The 20813-nt window shown below is 39.1% G+C and overlaps 1 pseudogene; it reads left to right on the forward strand.

Annotated features, from left to right (window-relative positions):
- Positions 1-17358: 17358 nt before the first annotated feature.
- On the forward strand, positions 17359-17476 carry LOC126357251 (5S ribosomal RNA; annotated as a pseudogene).
- Positions 17477-20813: the final 3337 nt, after the last annotated feature.

Here is a 20813-nt window from a genome sequence, read left to right on the forward strand (position 1 = left end):
CATGCCTGAGAGATGACTCAACCCTCCAACAGAGGGAGCCACATGAACCATGACAAGGCACCTCTACCGCATTGCTACGCCACATGGCTTTCATGGTTTATCTGAACAATTTACTGACAAGATCAAGTATAGTAAGAATTTTGTGGAAATGCCCATTGTATGCATAAAGATAAGAGGAGCTATAGATAAGCAAAGCAAATTGTTAAAATCTCAAGTACTGTTAACTTTTAGTATAGTAGATAAGACATTTGAAAATTGATGAATAATGATAAAATATTTGTCAGGAAAGTAGTATGTAAGATGATGTGATGTCTAAAGTTCTGTCTTATCTATTGACTGAGTTTAAATCTATGCTACACTATATTTGCAGGTTCATACAACAATATAATTATGTTTTATAATAGATTTATGTTTTAGAATTTATACATATATGCCCTGATTCTAAATGAGTACATCCTCTTACAATTTTCAAATGGAACAATACCATTAAATAACTGGTAATAAATTTTCATATGTTGTAAGAATAGTATCTTATTACATCTGTGGGGAATCACCTTACCAGTTCATTTTTTCATTGCATTTAGCTCTGTTTATTAAAGTTTTATATGTGAACTCTGTTTAATCAAGTCTGACATAAATCCTGTAGATCTGTTTTTTTCCGTATAGATAGGCAGAGCATATGCAGCATGATGTGAGGGAGGTGTTGAATAGCATACTTATTACTCATGACAAGCAGGATTTGATGTGAATGCTAGACACCGTTGGGGCATGTGATGAGAAATCTAGATAGGGAACTGAAAGATATGGGTGGATCCACTTTGCACACTGCTGTATGACTGTATCCTTGCTAGTCCAGTCAATTTACAAGAGATTGTAGGTGTGGTGTAATGTACTCATGTATATATCAGCTACTTCAGTGTTGTGATTGAAATTTGTAAATTGTTAACCAAGAAACTATCTTATATGAAGTATTCATGGAACTCTTTGTTCAGAAATGACGTCAGCCCCATGGACAGTGTTATTCCACATAACTGTATATTTTTTCAAGTATGAGGCTTATGTTACCAATACATGGTGCATTTCTATCAGTGGTAAGTGATTGTTCTAGGCCTGTATGTACATAGATTAATTTGTATGGACAATTAGTAACCAGTGTGGAAGACAGAATGAGATTTTCACTCTGCAGTGTGCACTGATATGAAACTTCCTGACAGACTAAACCTGTGTGCTGGACCTTTGCCTTTTGCAGGCAAGTGCTCTACCAACTGAGCTACCCAAGCATGACTCACACCCTGTGCTCACAGCCTTGCTTCTGCTAGTATCATGCCTCCTACTTTCCAAACTTCACAGAAGCTCTCCAGCGAACCTGCTTGTGTGAAGTCTGGAAAGTAGGAGACGAGGTACTGGCAGAAGTAAAGCTGTGAGGATGGGCTGTGAGTCGTGCTTGGGTAGCTCTGTCAGTAGAGCACTTGCCCACAGAAGGCAAAAGTCCTGAGTTTGGGTCTCAGTCCGGCACACCGTTTTAATGGGCCAGGAAGTTTCAATGTGGAAGACATTTATGAATATAGACAGTATAACAAGATTTATAAATTTCTGATTTCACACACTGCTTTTGGTTCTCAAGCTGCTCAATTATGTAATCATTCAAAGTTATTTATGTCTCTGGTTACCTGTATTTATCCTGAGTGTTGCATTACTGTACCTTATTGGAACTTTAGTTGTGGGCAAACTCATGCTTCGCTCTGTTTTGGGTACCCCTGGTCATCGCGACTGTGTATGTGTACTCAAGGAGAGTGTGCAACTATGGATTGAGGCTAGATGCTTCCTATAATTACTCTTTATATATGACTAACTTATTGATGTTATTATGAAATTTATTCATTGTGTTCTGTCAAAATATTTTTGCTGGTGTGTACTCGGTGTGTTTGGCATTCATGGGTCGGTCCCCACTTTGTAAGCTTAGGCCCTAATATTTTTCCATTATTTTGTCCTTTCAAGAGTCAAAATATCCTTAAATACTCTGGTTTATGTGGCTGATTGATTTTGTATTGTATTCCTACTCATGACTGAATATATTCTTCTGGTCTATACCAGTTGTGAGTTTTTCGAGTCAGCTGCTTTATCATAAGCTTAGGCTTTGAATTTTTTTTCCTATTTTTTGAAGGTTTTGAAGATGTTATTTTATGGATGTAAACTTATGATTTGTAATTCCAGTAATTTACCTTGTCTCTGCAGTTATTCCTGTAGTTTGCTGCCATAATATTGTAGTTTTGACCTGTATCATTTGTCTTGTGACAAAATATTCCACTGATCTGAAAATCTGAAGGCCATGTCCTGAGTAAAAATAAAGTTTTAGCACAATATCCAGAAGGGTTTTCAATAGAAAATGCTATATATACTTTCACTAATGAAATATTAAATGCTCTGAGCAACTGGAAGTCACCTGTTGGAATTTTTCGTGATCTATCAAAGGCTTTTGACTGTGTAAATCATGGAATACTTCTAGATAAGCTCAAGTACTGTGATATGAACGGAATGGTGCTCAAATGGTTTAAATCATACCTAACTGAAAGAGTGCAGAAAATTGAAATATGCAGTCCACACAATATGCAAGAAACTGGTGTTTTCTCAAACTGGAAAACAATTAAGAATGGGGTGCCGCAAGGTTCGGTCTTGGGTTCTCTGCTGTTCTTAATATGTATTAATGACTTGCCATTCTATATTCATGAAGATGCAAAGCTGGTACTTTTTGCTGATGATTCAAGTACAGCTATTACACCCAATAGACAAGAAGTAACTGGTGAAATTGTAAACGATGTTTTTCAGAAAAACATTAAGTGGTTCTCTGCAAATGGGCTCTCATTAAGCTTTGACAAAACACAATGTATACCGTTCCACACAGTTAATGGAGTGACACCATTAATAAATATAGACTTCGATGAGACATCAGTAGATATGGTAGAGTATTCAAAATTTCTAGGTGTGTGCATTGATGAAGGGTTGAACTGGAGAAAACACACTGAGGATCTGCTGAAACGTTTGAGTTCAGCTACTTATGCTATTAGGGTCATTGCAAATTTTGGTGATATACATCTCAGTAAATTATCTTACCATGCCTATTTTCATTCTCTGCTTTCATATGGCATCATATTCAGGGGTAACTCATCATTGAGTAAAAGAGTGTTCATTGCCAAAAGTGTGTAATCAGAATAATTGCTGGAGTGCATCAAAGATCATCCTGCAGACACATATTTAAACAGCTAGAGATCTTCACTGTAGCCACACAATATATAACAAAGATTCCAAGACTTACCAAGCGGGAAAGCGCCGGCAGACAGGCACATGAACAAAACACACAAACACACACACAGAATTACTAGCTTTCGCAACCGATGGTTGCTTCTTCAGGAAGGAGAGGGAAAGACGAAAGGATGTGGGTTTTAAGGGAGAGGGTAAGGAGTCATTCCAATCCCGGGAGCGGAAAGACTTCCCTTAGGGGAAAAAAAGGACAGGTGTACACACACACACAAACACACACACACACACATATCCATCCGCACATCCATGGTATGTGCGGATGGATATGTGTGTGTGTGTGTGTGTGTGCCTGTCTGCCTGCGCTTTCCCGCTTGGTAAGTCTTGGAATCTTTGTTTTTAATATATTTTTCCCATGTGGAAGTTTCTTTCTGAATTATTTACATCATCATTAATTTGAACCCAACAATTACGTTGGTTATTGTCTCTGTTGCATTTCGAAATCTTCTCTATCGTCTTACTTTCTCTTTTCGTTTGTACAAGAAGTTTCACTTTGTATTCATCTTCCATTTTTCCGTAATCTACCATACATTTTATCCTGCCTAATTATACTCTATAATACGTAATTTACTTCCAAACCATAACCTAAAATTTTCAACGCTTTCAACATAACCGCTGCTATAAAATCCATTGTTCCAAGTTTACAAACATTTCGTGTAAACTCGTGAATACTATTTCACAGCTTCAGTTCCTTTCACCCATTACACAACCATTTCAGTTTTTTCCCAACAACTTTAGTTTTATTTCCATTCCCGTTTTTCCCACAAAACCGATCATTTTTTAGCAGCTTCCCACAAGTTTACACGTTATTATTTCTTCATCAAACAATTGTTAGCCTCATTATCATAACCTGCCAGTACATAACCAGTCCTTTGAATACATTTACACACATATTCTTCGAGATTTTATTCGAAAATTTTTTTTCGAATTTTATTTTTTCGCAAATTATTTTTTCGAAACTTTTTTCGAAAATATTTTTTTCGAAATTTTCTTGAATTTCCCCACCCTTTAACGTGATCTGGAGACAACATAACTACCCAAACTTTGCACCCATTGCTGTTCACCAACCTAAGTTCAGCACATTTGATCATGTGCCTGTCTGCCGGCGCTTTCCCGCTTCCCGCTTGGTAAGTCTTGGAATCTTATATATATATATATATATATATATATATATATATATATATATATATATATATATATATATTCACTTATGAAATTTGTTATAAACAATCCAGACAAATTCAAAAGTAATAGCAGTGTACATGGCTCCAAAGGGGGTCAATTATGTTGCCTGAAAAGTGTTTGGTCACTTACCTAATAGCATCAAAAGTCTGACAGATAGCCATATAGCATTTAAAAGGAAATTAAAAGAATTTCTTAACGGCAACTCCTTAAACACATTAGATGAATTTTTGGATATAGTAAGTGGGTAATTTCCCCAACACACACACACACACACACACACACATAAAAAATAAAAATAAAAATATTAACTGTCATGTAATATTTTGTGTAAGGTAATATCTTGTATAGACACCTTTTATTAACCTGATGCATTCCACAACATTACGAAGTGTCGTACTCATGATCTATGGAATAAGTACTAATCTAATCTAATCTGATATATGTATACATTATGACTTGTTTAATAGATATTTTCTGTAATAAGTTATGTATCATATACTTCTATACACCCATATTCTATATTATGGCATCATTTTGTGCACCATTTGGTAAACCTTGTAATGGGTCACTAAATATTGTAAACACATTGTTTCCATATTTTGTAAGGAGGATAGCACTACTTTTCTTTAACAGAAGTAGTCGATATCAGAATTATTTTGAGAATTTTAGAAAGGTCATATTATCTTAGCTGTTTTTCTGAAAAACTTCATATAATTTTATACATGATATGTTATATTCCACTACGAAATTGAATTACTTTTTTTGTTGTTGCTGTCAATATGTACTAGCTCTGAATGTAAATTTAAAATAATTTTTTTTAGAAACACTCCAGATTACGAAGTATTTGGCATGCTTAAAATTTCTATTGTTAAATTTGCAATCTGGTACTGTTTATTCTGCTTATTTCTGGTTTCATTTATAAAATAAAAATATAAACTACTAGAAATTCATTTGTCAAGGAATATTGTAAACATTTTGGAATATTGTCATTATTTCAGAGTGAAGTAGTAGTAAGCATGAGTCTGATGTGATCGGAAATGCTTTTGTATTTTAGACAATCAATGTAGATTTGGCTTTTTTAATGTGAAAGTTAAAAAGCCAGTGTGATATAGTAAAATGTGATGCAAATAAACATTGAAAAAACAAAAAGTCTGCATAGGAGTTCTTCAAATTTATTTACATCAATTGGAACATGAAAGCCTTAAAACGTAAAAATTTCAGCTTCAAGAATCAGACCCCTAGACATGAAGAATTGGAGCCAACTGCATGAGAAAAGGAGACAAGTAAAAAGTTTATTGTGAATATTACTCCTCTCAAATCTTATGAGAAGACTTAACCATGAAGGCACTAGTGACAAGAAAGGAAAGAGGGGTAGGTTACATAGTGAACAAGAAATATTTCACAGTTGCTACATATGTATTCGAGTTGGATATATATCCTTCTCCCCCATACCCTGTCCATCACCTCCTGCCCCCTATCTTTCCCTACTGCCTTCTCCTGTCTCTTTCTGTTGATCTCCTCCTTCCAGTTATCTATGTCCTTCTGCCCCCCCCCCCCTCCTCCTCTTCTCCATCCCCACCCCTGAAAAAAATCTGTCCATCCCATATTCCTCTGGGCTCTCTGACCTCGAGCTTTGTTTCTTGTTATCTCCATAGAAACTATGATTGGGAATTGAAGTTGCTTAAAATGAGTGAATAAAATTGTTGGGATCATTGGTATATGGGATATGAGATCTGGATCTGGATCTATGGATCTGGATCTGGAACTATGAACATAGTAGCTTCAATGGTAGTATTTCACATATTTTCACCCTGTGAATGGATTGCATTACAATGTTTCAGATGTTTTAGATTCCATATTAGTATGCTAATAATAAGCTGATATGGCATGAATACAACCTTCCTGCTTTCTGTTAAGGCAATTTACAAGGTAGAAAACAAAAACTGTACATAGTTGTGGATACAATTTTTGTTTAAAATTATATATAAGTAGAAAGGGTATGTAAGGGGAAAGCAATTTGCCTATTGTTTAAATTTGTTGATATCATAGATAAAACTGACTGCAAGAAAGGAAACAAAGCCACCATTTTCTTCAGCAAAGCATTTTCTTTCTCAGAGTAATTTTGGCACAAAGTCTGTAAATTGTTGTTTAAAAAATTTATAATGGTTTGAATGGACTATTGTGTAAAAAATGTGAAGTAAGTCAGTCAAGAACGTTTACAGATTTCTGGTAACAAGCATGCCCTAGGGAATTATTTTCAGATCTTTGCTTTAAATGATACATGTTAATTAGCTGACTGAGAGTAGTAATATTAACCTTATCCTTTTTGCAGAAGGTGCAGTTATCTATACTGAAGGACTGTCAGAAGAAAGCTGCACCAACAATAATGACAGATTGTGGTATGGTCTTAATGTGGTGCTATAATTGCTAACTTCCTTCAAATGTTTAGAAATGTAAAATTGTGCACTTAGTAAAATGAAAAATGTAGTAACCTATGACTAAAATATCTAAGAGTTACAATTGACATCAGTCAGCTCTTACCAATACAGTTGGTGTGGAATGCTCAGAGGCACAATTGTAGATAAAGTAGTCAGCTTACAGAGGAGTCTGCTTACAAGATACTTACACAAGCAGGTATCCATTCATCCCTTATATAATGCAAAACTGACCACTAAATGTCCTAATAGGCAAATCCACCACATAAAAGGAGCTGTGAAGTATTGTGTTGTCAGGAAGTAAATATGACAGCAGAATGGGTTAATTCAGGGCAGCTCAGTGATTTCGAATGTGGACTAGTCAGTGAATGTCACCTGAGTAGCAAACCCATCAGGAACATTTATACCCTTGTAAAAATCCTCTGGTTGGCTGTTGGTAATGTGACTGTGAAGTGGAAATTCAGAGAAAACAAACACAGCTAAACCAAGACCAGGGATCTCACTTACTGATGAGCAGCAACTGTTGAGGATTACAGAGGATGAATGTAAAATGTAAGTGGAAGGAATCACTTGTAATTTCCTAAGTTATTTCAGTGACCCACAGCTAGAACAGTGACAGTGTGTAGAGAGTTAAAAAGAATGGGTTGCTATGATGAAGCAGCTCCTGAGAAGCCATACAATTCTGAGGTCAGTGCTAGGCAGTGCTTGAAGTGGTGTATAGAATAATACGACTCGGCCATGTATGACTGGATACAGTTAATTTGGAGTGATTAATCATGCTGCACCATGTTGAAATCTGATGGAAGGGTTTGGTTTAGAAGACACTTTATGAATGTTGCCTGTTATCACATGTAGTGACTTTAGTAACGTATGGAAATGGTGGTGTAAAGGTATAGATTTTTTTTTTCTCATGATTAGGATGTGGTCCCATATTATGCTTATGAGAACGTAAAATGTGGAAGGATACAAACAAATTTTAAAGCAAAGCATACTGCATTTTTTGTCGGATCTGTTTGGAGACAATGACTGTTCGCATCAGCATTACAATGCACCCTGTCGTAAAGTAGCTTCCATGAGGCAATGGTTTGTGGATAAAAACATTCCTGAAATGGACTGGCTGGCCCAGTGCCCTGATGTAAACCAAATGAAACACATTTGAGATGACTTGGAAAGTTGAGTTTGTTCCAGACCCCCATGGACAACATCATTATCTTCTCTGCTTTTGGCCTTTGAGGAAGAAGGGGCTGCTATTCCTCCACACACATTCACATACCTCATTAAATTGTCCCGAACAGAGTTCAAGGCATCATAAAGGTCAAGGATGAAAACCATCCATATTAATGTTTACTCATAAGTGTCCAGATGCTTTTGATCAGATAGCATACCCCTACTCAAGTAGGTAATATCCAAACCAAATATCACAACAGGGGATATTGTTCATGTACAATGAAGGGCAGCACAATTAGTCCTAGGTTTCTGTGAGTTATGGCACAGCATCATTGTAAGCTGACAAATCTGCATTGGCTGATGTTTCAAAAGCAGTATTAACTGCCACACAAAAACCAAATTATTAAGTGCAAGGAACTACTGTTCAGCAAAGATTCTAAGATTTCGCTATTTCCCTTAGAAATCACTCCCACAGGGAACATTAAGACAAGATGAGACTTACAACATCATGCATAAAGGCATTTACACAATCCTTCTTCTCTTGCTCTATTTGTGAATGGAATGAGAAGAGAGCTTGAAATGTAGTACAATGCACTGTCATGCACTTTGCAATGGAGTATATAATATAGATGTGGATAATATTTTACTGATTTCTCATTTTAGTGTTCCATTTTTATCATAATTTGGGCCTGTTATGAGTGGCAAATATACATTAGAATCTTTAGTTTCATTTTTATAAAAGGACAGTTTTGTATCTCCTATTAGTTAGCTGTATGCTTTCTGCAGATCTCTGTACACATGAAAAGTAACATGAGCTTAGCTTAATGGACAAATCTTACATGGTTTTTCATTTATTTCCGAGGATCTGTTTTCTTACATTCACATACGAGAGGCATTTCGTAAGTCCTTGCAAAGTCAGAGATGGCACCACTGGTGTGTATCAAGGTCACTGTGGATGGAACATGGATACATTAATATACTCCTGAGACCAAACAACAATCTAAACAATGGGTTACCAATGGAGAATCAGCACCAAAAAAGGCCAAGACCACTCCTTTGGCTGGAAAGGTTATGGCAACTGTCTTTTGGGATTCACAAGGGAAAATCCTCATCGATTATCTGGAAGAGGGTACAACTATTACATGTGCATATTATTCATCATTATTGGACTGTTTGAAAACCGAGCCACAAGAAAAACTCTAGCAACTGGACCAAAAAAGTGTCCTTTTCCATTTTGGGGATGCACCAGCACACATCTTAGCAGTTGTGGTTTCAAAATTAATGAAAATAGGATTCCAACTCATTTCACATCACTCCTGTTCTCCAGACTTGGCTTCCTTGGACTACTATTTGTTCCCCAATTTGAAGAAATGGCTGGCAGGTCAAAGATTTTATTCAAATGAGGAGTGATTGCAGCAACTAATAGCTATTTTGCAGACCTGGACAATTCCTATAAGTCAGAATGGATCAACAAATTAGAACAGTGTTGGAAAGAGCACTACTAGTGCTGAATCAACATTGGTTAGATATACAGAACTGAATTGGATGGATTGATGTGAACTTATGGATCACTTATGACACTAGATTCACAACCACTAGAAAATGTTGTTGGTGCCTGAAGCCAATCAAGGTATTGCAAAGTAAAATTTCAATTGATGTCATTTGTTTCCAAATAATTACTACATTTCCAGATACCCTGAACTGTAATGTTCAACTTGCTGGACAATAAATATTTTCTTTAAATGCTTCATGTACAGGCAGTTCTAATTTCTATAGGAATCATTTATGAGAAATGTAAGTAGTCTATACATACCAGTACCTAATATTTGACACTTCCATTCTCAGAATGTTATCTGTATTAGAGCTGCCTCAAAAATCATTTCACAGAAATTGTCCAATGGCACAAAGGTGCTGTCATTTTACATATGTTTGGACAACTGTGACACCAGCCCACCACCACCACCACCACCATCTCCATTTTCCTTTCTGTTCAGCTGTGCCAAATTTTGATTACCTGCTGTCTTTTTTATGCTATAAGCACTTATTTTAATTTAACTTTTTCAGTACAAATTCCTTATTCACAAAATACTGTTCTTATTTCATTGCTAAGTAACAATGGAAAAGGCTCTCACTCACCAACTGCAGTTTAGCTGATGTATAATGTGACTGCTATCATTTCTGGCTGTGCCTTTTATACAGTAGGAAATGCCTGTGATTGGACAGTGGTAGGAGGTGATTGTGGGTGTATGCAACAGGTCTTGTGCCTGGGATGACCACAAGGAAATGACTTGTGGGGTGCAGGATGGGGAGCAGGATTGGAATAGCGGTGGACAATGTAATTCTGTAGATTGGGTGGGTGGCAGAATACAACTTTGGATGATTTTGGTAGGATTTTGGGTGGGATAGTCGCCAACTGGCATTCCTCTATTCACCCAATATCACCCTGGCCATGAAAAGCCCAACCGTGACTTTCACTATGGTTTTGACTACCTCTTGTTGTACCCTGAAATGAGAGAGATCCTACACACAGTGCACAAATAAATTATGGGTTGGAGGACCTTTTCTTCAGCCTTTAAAGGCTTGCCTAAGGTGACACATAGGTGCCCAGACAAAATATCATAGACTGTAACTAATGATGACCAGCAGCAAGCCTAAAATATCTTTGAATAATTGATTTGCAAGGAAAATTTTGAAGTTCACACAAGGCCTTTGCTGTCTTTGACAGAATTACAATGTTGTCAACAAACCTCAACATCTTTTTTTTCTTTTCTTTCATCTTTGATTATTTCTCTGTTTTTCATTATTTTACTTTTGCTGCTTGTACAGCACTGGGGATAAGCTACATTATTTACTATTTCATACCCTTGAGTATAATATGAACTCCAACTTCATTATAAACAATTAAAAGTCCATAAAGGGAAACACAAAAGTGTCACACTGAGTATGCATAATATATTGGGTCAGAGCACTTTTGATGCACAATTTGTAAAAAGTGACAGTATTTCACAAGAGGAGGAATGAATAACATGGACTTAATGTTACTGATAAGCAACTGTACAGACAGCAGAAACCTTTTGATGGACTCATTTCAAGATACTGTAACTGTCTTTGTTTGGATGTACTGAAGGTGCATGGTAAGTCTAAAACTAAGATGCAGTTATAGCCATGAAAGAACCTCTACTGAAACTGATTTGGTGATAAAAATATGACAGAAGTATATGAGGTTCCAAACATGACTATTGGTCTCATACATTGGCTCATTTTGATGTACAATTGTTGTTTTATTGTAAGAGATATCACATGTTAGGGTCCTGTGTAAACATTCCACTAATTATAAACAAGTAGTATTTGAGACCAAGATAGTTAATAGTTATAACAGAGCTTAACTCACGGGCAATGCCTTGGGAATAATAGTTCCCTGGAATGTAGACTTTGTCCAGAAGTTGCAGTATCAGGATAAGCCATATATTAATAGTCCTGAATGTATCAAATGTTAAACAGCTGCCTTGTTACAAACTGATGTAGTTCTTCAAAGACCTAGTAAATGGAAATTCCCTAAGCATTGCCTACAGCTTTGCAGGTTTGGGAAGAGACAAGTGGTAAATCTAATTATGCTTATTTATTTCGTGAATGTGAGAACATCCATAGTGAAACTCCTAGGTTATCAAGGTGGAGAGCCAGGATACTATTTAGAATAAAGTCAAAGATCAGTACTAGCACATATAACCATAACATCAGAACTTCCTATGTGATATCGGCAAGGTAGCTACCAGTTACTGTCTAAAGAAGGAAAGAAGAGAATTACAGGTCTACCACTACAGTTAGAGAATACAATTATAGGAAGGTATTTATTTTTAAATAGGGAGATGCTTCTGAGAAATCCTGATAATTTTATGAGGACCTGTGAAAAAGTTACTCTTATTTAAAGTTCTTATGGTGGAGGTCTTGAGTGAGTTTGCAAAAGTATTCAATTTCTTACCTCATGTTTTTGTGCATGACCTAACCTCTAATCATAATAAGTTTTCCTCAAGTGTGCTTGTTCTGATAACAAGACTTAAGTTGTTGTACTTTATTTTCCCAGTAGCATTCATTTCTTAGTAGCTATGGAAGGAGATCTATCCATTTGCTTCTTTTGTTTACCTTACATTCAAGTTCAGATGGCATGTATTATGTAGTATAGAGTGACAACTTGTTGACTATTGGTTCAAATAATTTTCTAATTATTCTACTCAGTATGTTGCTTCATTAGCTGCATAACTACTCATGAATCTGTTGAACTTACAAAAAAATTATTACCAGCATGTTATGTTCTGGATGAAATTTTGATATTAAAATTTGTTTAATTTTGTATTCTTTGCTCTCCATTTTGAAGTGGTGAAATTTGATGTGTTGCCAGAGAGTAAGTCAGCAGGCTTATCAACAGTTGGTCTGTAGATCTTTACAATTATTTTGATAACTGGAGCTCCTGTGGTAGATTTTGTGGCATATAATCTAATATTAAAAAAAAATTATCAAGTACTGCTATGTTTGCTGTAAATATAGTAATTAAACTTCTCAAAAGCCCAGGCCATGGCCAGGATTTCCAATTTTGTTGCAGAATAGACTCACTCACACTCTGAAAGTGCACAGGTAGCATAACTTTTTATATAAACATCACGTTTACCATTTTCTTCATTAAACTGAAATAGAAATATCCTAATCCCAAGAAAGGGGATAGGTGACTATACAGAAATCATTTGAAATGTTGGGGTGATGTAAATTTTCAGAATTCACTGGGGCTTGTTTATTTGCATCAAAGTCATCCTCAGAGTTCTTTAATCAACTGTGGTTTGCCTTTGCCTTTAATAAGCTTAATAATACTTTACTGTTTAAAAGTTGATTGGGCACAGAACTAAATATAATCTCTGAATGCCCTAAACAGTATCATACTTCTAGGATTTGAAAATTTCTTTATTCCACTACTCTCATGCATGTGTGTAGAAGGATGTACATGGCCCAGAAATTTAATTTCATCTGTCAAGACTTTTATTTCTGGATATCACAGGACTCCGGCACTTGAAAACTTCTGTAATGTCCTCTCTAAAAATTCAATATGTTCTTTCCGAGTGGGGGTAGATGTTAATAAGTCATGTACATATAAGGTTATTTATTTCAATAAGTGATACACTAATACAGAGTCTAATGCAATGATAAAGTTGCCTGAATGTACATTCTGTCCAAAAGGTAATACACAAAACTGGCAGGTTCTTCCTACAAATATATTTTCTCAATTCTTCTGAGAGGCTCACTTGCCAGTGCAAAATTCTTAGATCAGTGCTTGTAAGGAACTTTGTGATATGAAATACCTGTGCCTGTTCATCTATATTTTCTAGCCTAGTACAAGCAGGAATAATGATTGTTCTGATTAATAGCTCATGCAGCTAGTACAAGGTGGACATTACCACCAGGTTTAGCTACTGCTAATAAAGAGCTGCCACGTGTTTCATACATGGGATTCAATATAGATTTTGTTAGTAAATTTTGTGTGGAAGTGCTTCCATGTGATATTGATATGTATGCACAATACTTTTTTACAAATATTCTTTAAGTCAGCCTAGTGTTGGGGGTCATGTGATCTTCATCATTCTTCACTGAAATACAGTGCTTATTTTTGTGTTAATAAACTTTACTCTTATGTCTTGGCAGTAGTTAACATAGTCAACTTTCAGTTTTTGGGATTCTAGCACCCAGTTTATTAAGATGCCAGCCATTATATCCATCAAAGTTTCATATAATGTCAGTCAGCCACTGAAAAGCAAAAGAGCATTGAAGGTTGCAGTGAACATTGACAATCAAACTCAGCTGTAAACAGTGGTGTGTGGCCATCAGTTGTTCACACCTCATTTGGAAACAAGACAGCGAGTATGCATACACATAACAGTAAAACTCGCAGCACCTGAAGACAATGACTGGGTCAGTGATTGAAACATTGTGCAGAAAATGGAAACAAGAACTCAGCTGTATACCTGGAAGAACACCAGTAATACATCATGCCATGAAGACTTGAGAGTTCTCATAATGACTAATGTCATTAAGAGCTGTTGTCTTCATAACAAATCTTAACTTGTCTGGATGATCCTTAGGATGGTGAGTATGATGTCACATGAGAAACTGAAACAGTTCACTTTTATGAAAGGGCTATGAATCCTCTTCCCCCACAATAACAATAAGTTTATGTGAACTCAGCATGAAACATTTCTGACTGGGAAAACACCATCAAATAGCATGACGCCAGAATTTTCATTCCGGAATAGAAATTGTTGCCATTAAAATTCATGTATAAAATCAATGTATTGCATTTCTGATACATTTTTTTAGGATTAAACTGGCTAATTACTACTTCACAGCAGACAGTGATGCTGTAGACTCATTTTAAGTCCCTTTCACTTAATATATCTCTTGCATACTTCACTGATTCCTTCCTGTGACAGGACGTTTAGACTGAGTATATCTACCCACCATCCATCAAACCACTTGAGAATGTTTAGGCATTCATTATAGTGAGAACTTGTCACTAAAGGGGGATCATGCTTAACCATTCTGGGAAATGTAGTGTGGATCATAGCTTGCATTTCCACTGCTTCATCTGTTTCACAATGGTGTGTAGCGTGCTTTTGTATTGATGGCTCACTTTTAGGATCTCAGTAGTGTTGTGAAGGTATGCAACTGTACACACACATAACTAAAGAGAAAGAAGAAAGATTAGGGTTTAGTGTCTTGTCATCAACAATAGCATTCTAGATGGAACTCATCTCAGTTTGAGATGACTAGGGTACAACTGCCTCTGACTACTTCAGCTCTCAGTTTTAGAACATGATTATGTGAATGAGAATAGCTGCCATGCAAATGCAACACGACTGAAGTACAAAAGCCCCTTTCGCTGATACTGATGTATGCCAAGCATCTGTTATTTCTCTCTCTCTCTCTCTCTCTCTCTCTCTCTCTCTCTCTCTCTCTCTCTTTCTCTCTCTCTCTCTCTCTCCCTCCCTCCCTCCCTCAATCACACACACACACACACACCACACACACACAGACACACACACACACACACACACACACACACACACACACACACACACACACACACACACACACACACACACATAAAAATTCATTCAATTTTTGGACATTTGATCTATAATATCATTCTGTATTCTCCTCAGTTACTTTACTTTGAAGGTATCATTGGCCTCTATGAAACAAGTACATGAAAGCCAATTCACATTCACTTATCTTCAGGCTCAGTGTCAGAAAGTATTCTAACAAACATATTGTTGACGAGATTCTGTGTTTGGAGTTGTGTTAATCTGCTATCAAATCAGAGCTGACAGGCTACCAGCTACAGCAAGGCATCATGTAGTCTTTGTCTGCTAGGCGTTTCTAGAACTACTGTATAACTGATGAGTCAAAACATTATGGCTGCCTGCTCAATAATGTGTTGGTCAACCTTTGGAAAGCATTACAGCAGCGATTCTGTGTGGTATGAATTGAGAAAGTCTTCGGAAGTTTCACAGAGGCACGTAGCATCAGATGTCTATGCACAGTTTATGCACTTTTGTGAAATTACTTGCCGGTGGTTAGTGAAGGTGGAGCTAGCGACCGATAGCATCCCTTTTGTTTTCCACTAAGTTCAGAACAGGTGGATTTGGTGGTCCAGATAATGTGACTTCACTACCATGCTGTTCAAACCACTGTAGACGATATGACATGGACAGTCACTCTGCTAGAAGATGCCATTGCCATCGGGGAGGACACCAAGCCTGAAGGATGTAGTTGATACAAAACAGAATTCATGTAGTGTGTAGCTGTTTGGTGCTTTCAGTTACTACTGGGGATACAATGGAAGCTCAGTTGGTTATCTCCTGTAGTGTAATACTGCTTCCACTGGCCTGCGTCCACCCTATGGAGGATGTTTTGAGCGGCCGTTTGCACATCTGAAGATGACCATAGATCTGATTTAACAAGAAACATTATTCATCTGACCAAACAACCTGTTTCCATTACCCACGGTGCAATCGTAACTGCCGGCCACAGTGGTCTCGCGGTTCCAGGCGCGCAGTCCGGAACCGTGTGACTGCTACGGTCGCAGGTTCGAATCCTGCCTCGGGCATGGATGTGTATGATGTCCTTAGGTTAGTTAGGTTTAAGTAGTTCTAAGTTCTAGGGGACTGATGACCACAGCAGTTGAGTCCCATAGTGCTCAGAGCCATTTGAACTATTTTTTGCAATCGTAACTGACGATGTCAACATGATAAAATGTAGGGATCGTCTGATTTGGAGTCCAATTTGCATAGAAGGATTTGCTCTGTAGCAATTGCACTTGCAACATTTGTACCCTGTGGTCAGGTCTGGTACAAATTGCTACCCTTCATGCTTTACACAGAGGCGAAGCCTCAGACCTCTGTTATCCCACACAATATCATGTACTTGTGGTTTCACTGTCCTTTGACTGCTTCTCATAGAGATTCCCAGCGATCAGCAGCGAACTTGAAGCGTTTCTGAGAGTGTAGTTCCAAGAGCCAGGCCTTAATGGTCTATCCCTTCTCAAAATCAGTGATTTCCAAATTTGTGGCCCGCATCATACACGGATGATAACCTATTCAGCTCTGCTTTGCTTGTACGTGCATTTCCATGACGACGCTACAAACTTTCAGGAGTGAGGGAGAAGGGTAAATGCATCAGTTTGAGGTAAGGGAGCCGAGTCTGCAAATGACAGAGTTCAAAGTTATAAGCAAAAATCATTCTGATACCTCTGACAGTGGAAAACACGTACCGGTATTGTTGTTGACTGTAAAGACGGTAACTTTCAGAGGTGACAGTATGGTTTGAACAAGAAAAAATTCCCTGTGAATGTGGGCTACAAAATGTATTTGAGAGCCTATTTGTGTTGGACATTTTTGGTTGTTTTGGTCCATACTACCTCCTCCAAAAATATGGACACCAAGGAGCTCTCTAAAGAAAAGATGTTTAACTATCGGAGATGAACAAGTGCTCATAGCTCTTAAGGTATTCATTTCAGAGCCCATGTTTACCAGCCACATTTTTCATGTTTTGGTCCAGAATGCGACTTCTAAAAGTTGTACCGTGCGTGAGTCGTGCTTCGGTAGCTCAGATGGTAGAGCACTTGCCCGCGAAAGGCAAAGGTCCCGAGTTCGAGTCTCGGTCGGGCACACAGTTTTAATCTGCCAGGAAGTTTCATTGTTCCACGTGCTATACAGCCAACGGCTATGCTGCAATGATAATACCAGTTCCTGTCAGATCACCGAAGATAAGCGCTGTCAGGCTGGGCTAGCACTTGGATGGGTGACCATCCGGTCTGCCGAGTGCTGTTGGCCAGGGGGTGCACTTAACCCTTGTGAGGCAAACTGAAGAGCTAATTGATTGAGAAGTAGCGGCTCCAGCCTCAGAAACTGACGTACGGCCGGGAGAGCGGTGTGCTGACCACATGCCCCTGCATATCTGCATACAGTGTTGCCTATGGGCTGAGGATGACATAGCAGCGAGTCGGTACTGTTGGGCCTTCATTTCCCATTTGGGAGAATTTCAGTTTAGTTTTACCTTCTAGACAATCCATTTACGAGTGGGTACAGAGGGTTAAAGAAACAGAATGTCTGTAAATGCAAAAGTAATGGGCAGCTATCATCTGGGAACAGATGAACGGATCAGAGAACAGTTCTTCAGAATTGTCAATGTCAATAAAATTCACCGACAACCGTGTACCTTGAGATATTATTTTATTTTATTGTGAAATCTACCAGTTTTGGCGTTTCATTATGGAATCTTCAGGCCCCATATGCATCTATCCAAACAAATGAACTTGTCGTATAACGCCATAAATCTCTGGATGTCGTGAATTCAGTAGTTGCATTCATAAACATGGCAGTTGCTATCACGTCTTCGAACGTAACGATTGAATTCGCGATATCCAGAGATATGTGGTGTTTCTAGAATGAAATTTTCACTCTACAGCGAAGTGTGCACTGACATGAAACTCCCTGGCAGATTAAAACTGTGTGCCGGACCGAGACTCGAACTCCGGACCTTTGCCTTTCGCGGACAAGTGCTCTATCAACTGAGCTACCCAAGCACGACTCACGCCCCGTCCTCACAGCTTTACTTCTGCCGGTAGCTCGTCTCCTACCTTCCTAACTTTACAGAAGCTCTCCTGCGAACCTTGCAGAACTAGCATTCCTGAAAGAAAGGATATTGTGGAGACATGGCTTAGCCACAGCCCGGGGTATGTTTCTACAATGAAACAACATACTTTCTTTCAGGAGCGCTAGTTCTGAAAGATTCACAGAAGAGCTTCTAAAAAGCTTGGAAGGTAGGAGACGAGGTACTGGCAGAAGTAAAGCTGTGAGGACGGGGCGTGAGTCTTGCTTGGGTAGCTCAGTTGGTAGAGCAATTGCCGGCGAAAGGCAAAGGTCCCGAGTGCGAGTCTCGGTCCAGCACACAGTTTTAATCTGCCAGGAAGTTTCATATATGGTGCTCTTCGACAAGTTCGTTTATTGGGATAGATCCGTATGTGGCCTGAAGATGGCGTTACGAAATGCCGAAACTGGTAGCCTTCACAATAAAACAAAATAATATCTTAAAGTAAACAGCTGTTTTGTGAATTTTATTGACATTGATAATTACGTAACCAGTAAATGTCCCCTGCCCATGATAGACTGACAGAAATTGAATTCTTTCAGAATTCTACAAAAGTCAATGAGCTAGGGACTCCACAACCAACGGTTTGGAGACTGCTGAGGAATCTTCTGCAAATGAAACAGTATCGGATTCAGTTGCTCCAAGGTATTACGCATGGCGACGAAATGGAAGATTATGATTTCACTTGTTGGTTGCTCTTCAGCTATGAGGCAATATTTCAATTGAAGGGTCAGCAACATGGCCCAATGTACAAATTGGGGAGCGGAGCAGCACCACACTATCGTCAAACATGTCAGAGGATTCCCAAAGGTTAATGTGGTTTGTGCTTTGTCAAGGTAAAAATGTATGGACCCTTCTTCTTAGTAGAGGCGGGAACAGGTGGACGTTCTTATCTGGATGCGGTGTCTTGTGCTGCAGTTGCAAACGGACAGTGATAATTTCGCTGCTCAGTAGGAATATTCCTTGCCACATTTTCATAATGACGTTCATGAGATTTTAGTAACTGAGCCACCGCAACGATGAGCCGGTCACGCACCAGATAACAGTCTGCAGTTGCTGACATGGTCCCAACTTTCACTGGACCTGACACAGTGTGAAATTTACCTTACAAGAAGGCATCAGGGCAGGTACGAGTGACATCATGCAGACACTCTGGGGCGAATTTGGTTGAACTGGATAAAATACTGTATGTGTGCAATGCGACTAACAGTTCTCATATCGGACATTTGAGAATCACAAAAAAGAAAGACTTCTTGAGTTGCTGTTTCTGTATGTATAATCACATAATGCCTTAACTCGATACAAACATTTTTTACAGTCAGCTGAAAGTGTCTAGATCATTTTGAACAAACTTGTAGTACCGTATACAGGGTGGTCCATTGATTGTGACCGGGCCAAATATCTCACGAAATAAGAGTCAAACGAAAGAACTACAAAGAATGAAACTTGTCTAGCTTGAAGGGGGAAACCAGATGGCGCTGTGGTTGGCCCGCTAGGTGGCGCTGCCATAGGTCAAATGGATATCAACTACGTTTTTTACAATAGGAACCCCCATTCTTTATTACATATTCGTGTAGTACGTAAAGAAATATGAATGTTTTAGTTGGACCACTTTTTTTAGCTTTGTGATAGATGGCGCTGTATAGTCACAGACGTATGGCTCACAATTTTAGACGAACTGTTGGTAACAGGTAGGTTTTTTAAATTTAAATACAGAACGTAGGTGCGTTCAAACATATCCGGCGGTATTCCACAAGGTTACCACCCTTCGATTGTGCCATTTCCGCACTAATTGAGGCGCTAGGGTTTCAGGTGCCAGCCAGCCAGCCAGCCAGCCAGCCAGCCAGCCAGCCGGCCAGCCAGCCAGCCAGCCGTGCAGCAGTGGTCCAGCCCTGCAGCAGCAGTGCAGCCATGCAGCAGCAGCAGCAGCAGCAGCACCGGTCCGGGCCAGCAGCAGCGGCCAGGCCAGCAGCAGCGGTCCAGCCGGCAGCAGCCAGCCAGCCCTCCAGCAGCAGCGGTCCAGCCAGCCAGCCAGCCAGGCAGCCAGCCAGGCAGCCAGCCCTCCAGCAGCAGCAGCAGCGGCGCTGGTCCCGGTCCCAGCCCCGGCCCCGTTTGCGGAAGCAGCAGCAGCTGCGGCGGCATTCCTGCCAGCCATCGTCGGCGTCAGCGTCAGTGCCAGTGCCAGCAGCTTGGGACTCCGGTCCTCGTCCGTCTTCGTCTTCAACCGTCTTCGTCTTCTTCCATCTATGTCTTTGTGTCCATCTGTCCCCAGTTTTTTCCCCCTTTCCTTTTCGTCCTGTGCATTTTGTTTATCCTTGTCGTCATGTCCGCCCCCACCACCCCTATGACCACTACCACCACACCCATAGTTTACACTTCCCTCTCTGCCGCCACCACCACCACCATTACATGGTGTGACCAGTCACACCTCCTTCTTTCCATCCCTCCTCTTCTTACTCTCCCTTCGCCCGTTCGGCCACTGCCCATGCCCCACTCTGCCCATCACCTTCGCCATCACCG

The sequence above is a fragment of the Schistocerca gregaria genome, chromosome 3 (genome assembly GCF_023897955.1).
Source record: "Schistocerca gregaria isolate iqSchGreg1 chromosome 3, iqSchGreg1.2, whole genome shotgun sequence".
Classification (NCBI taxonomy): Eukaryota; Metazoa; Arthropoda; class Insecta; order Orthoptera; family Acrididae; genus Schistocerca; species Schistocerca gregaria.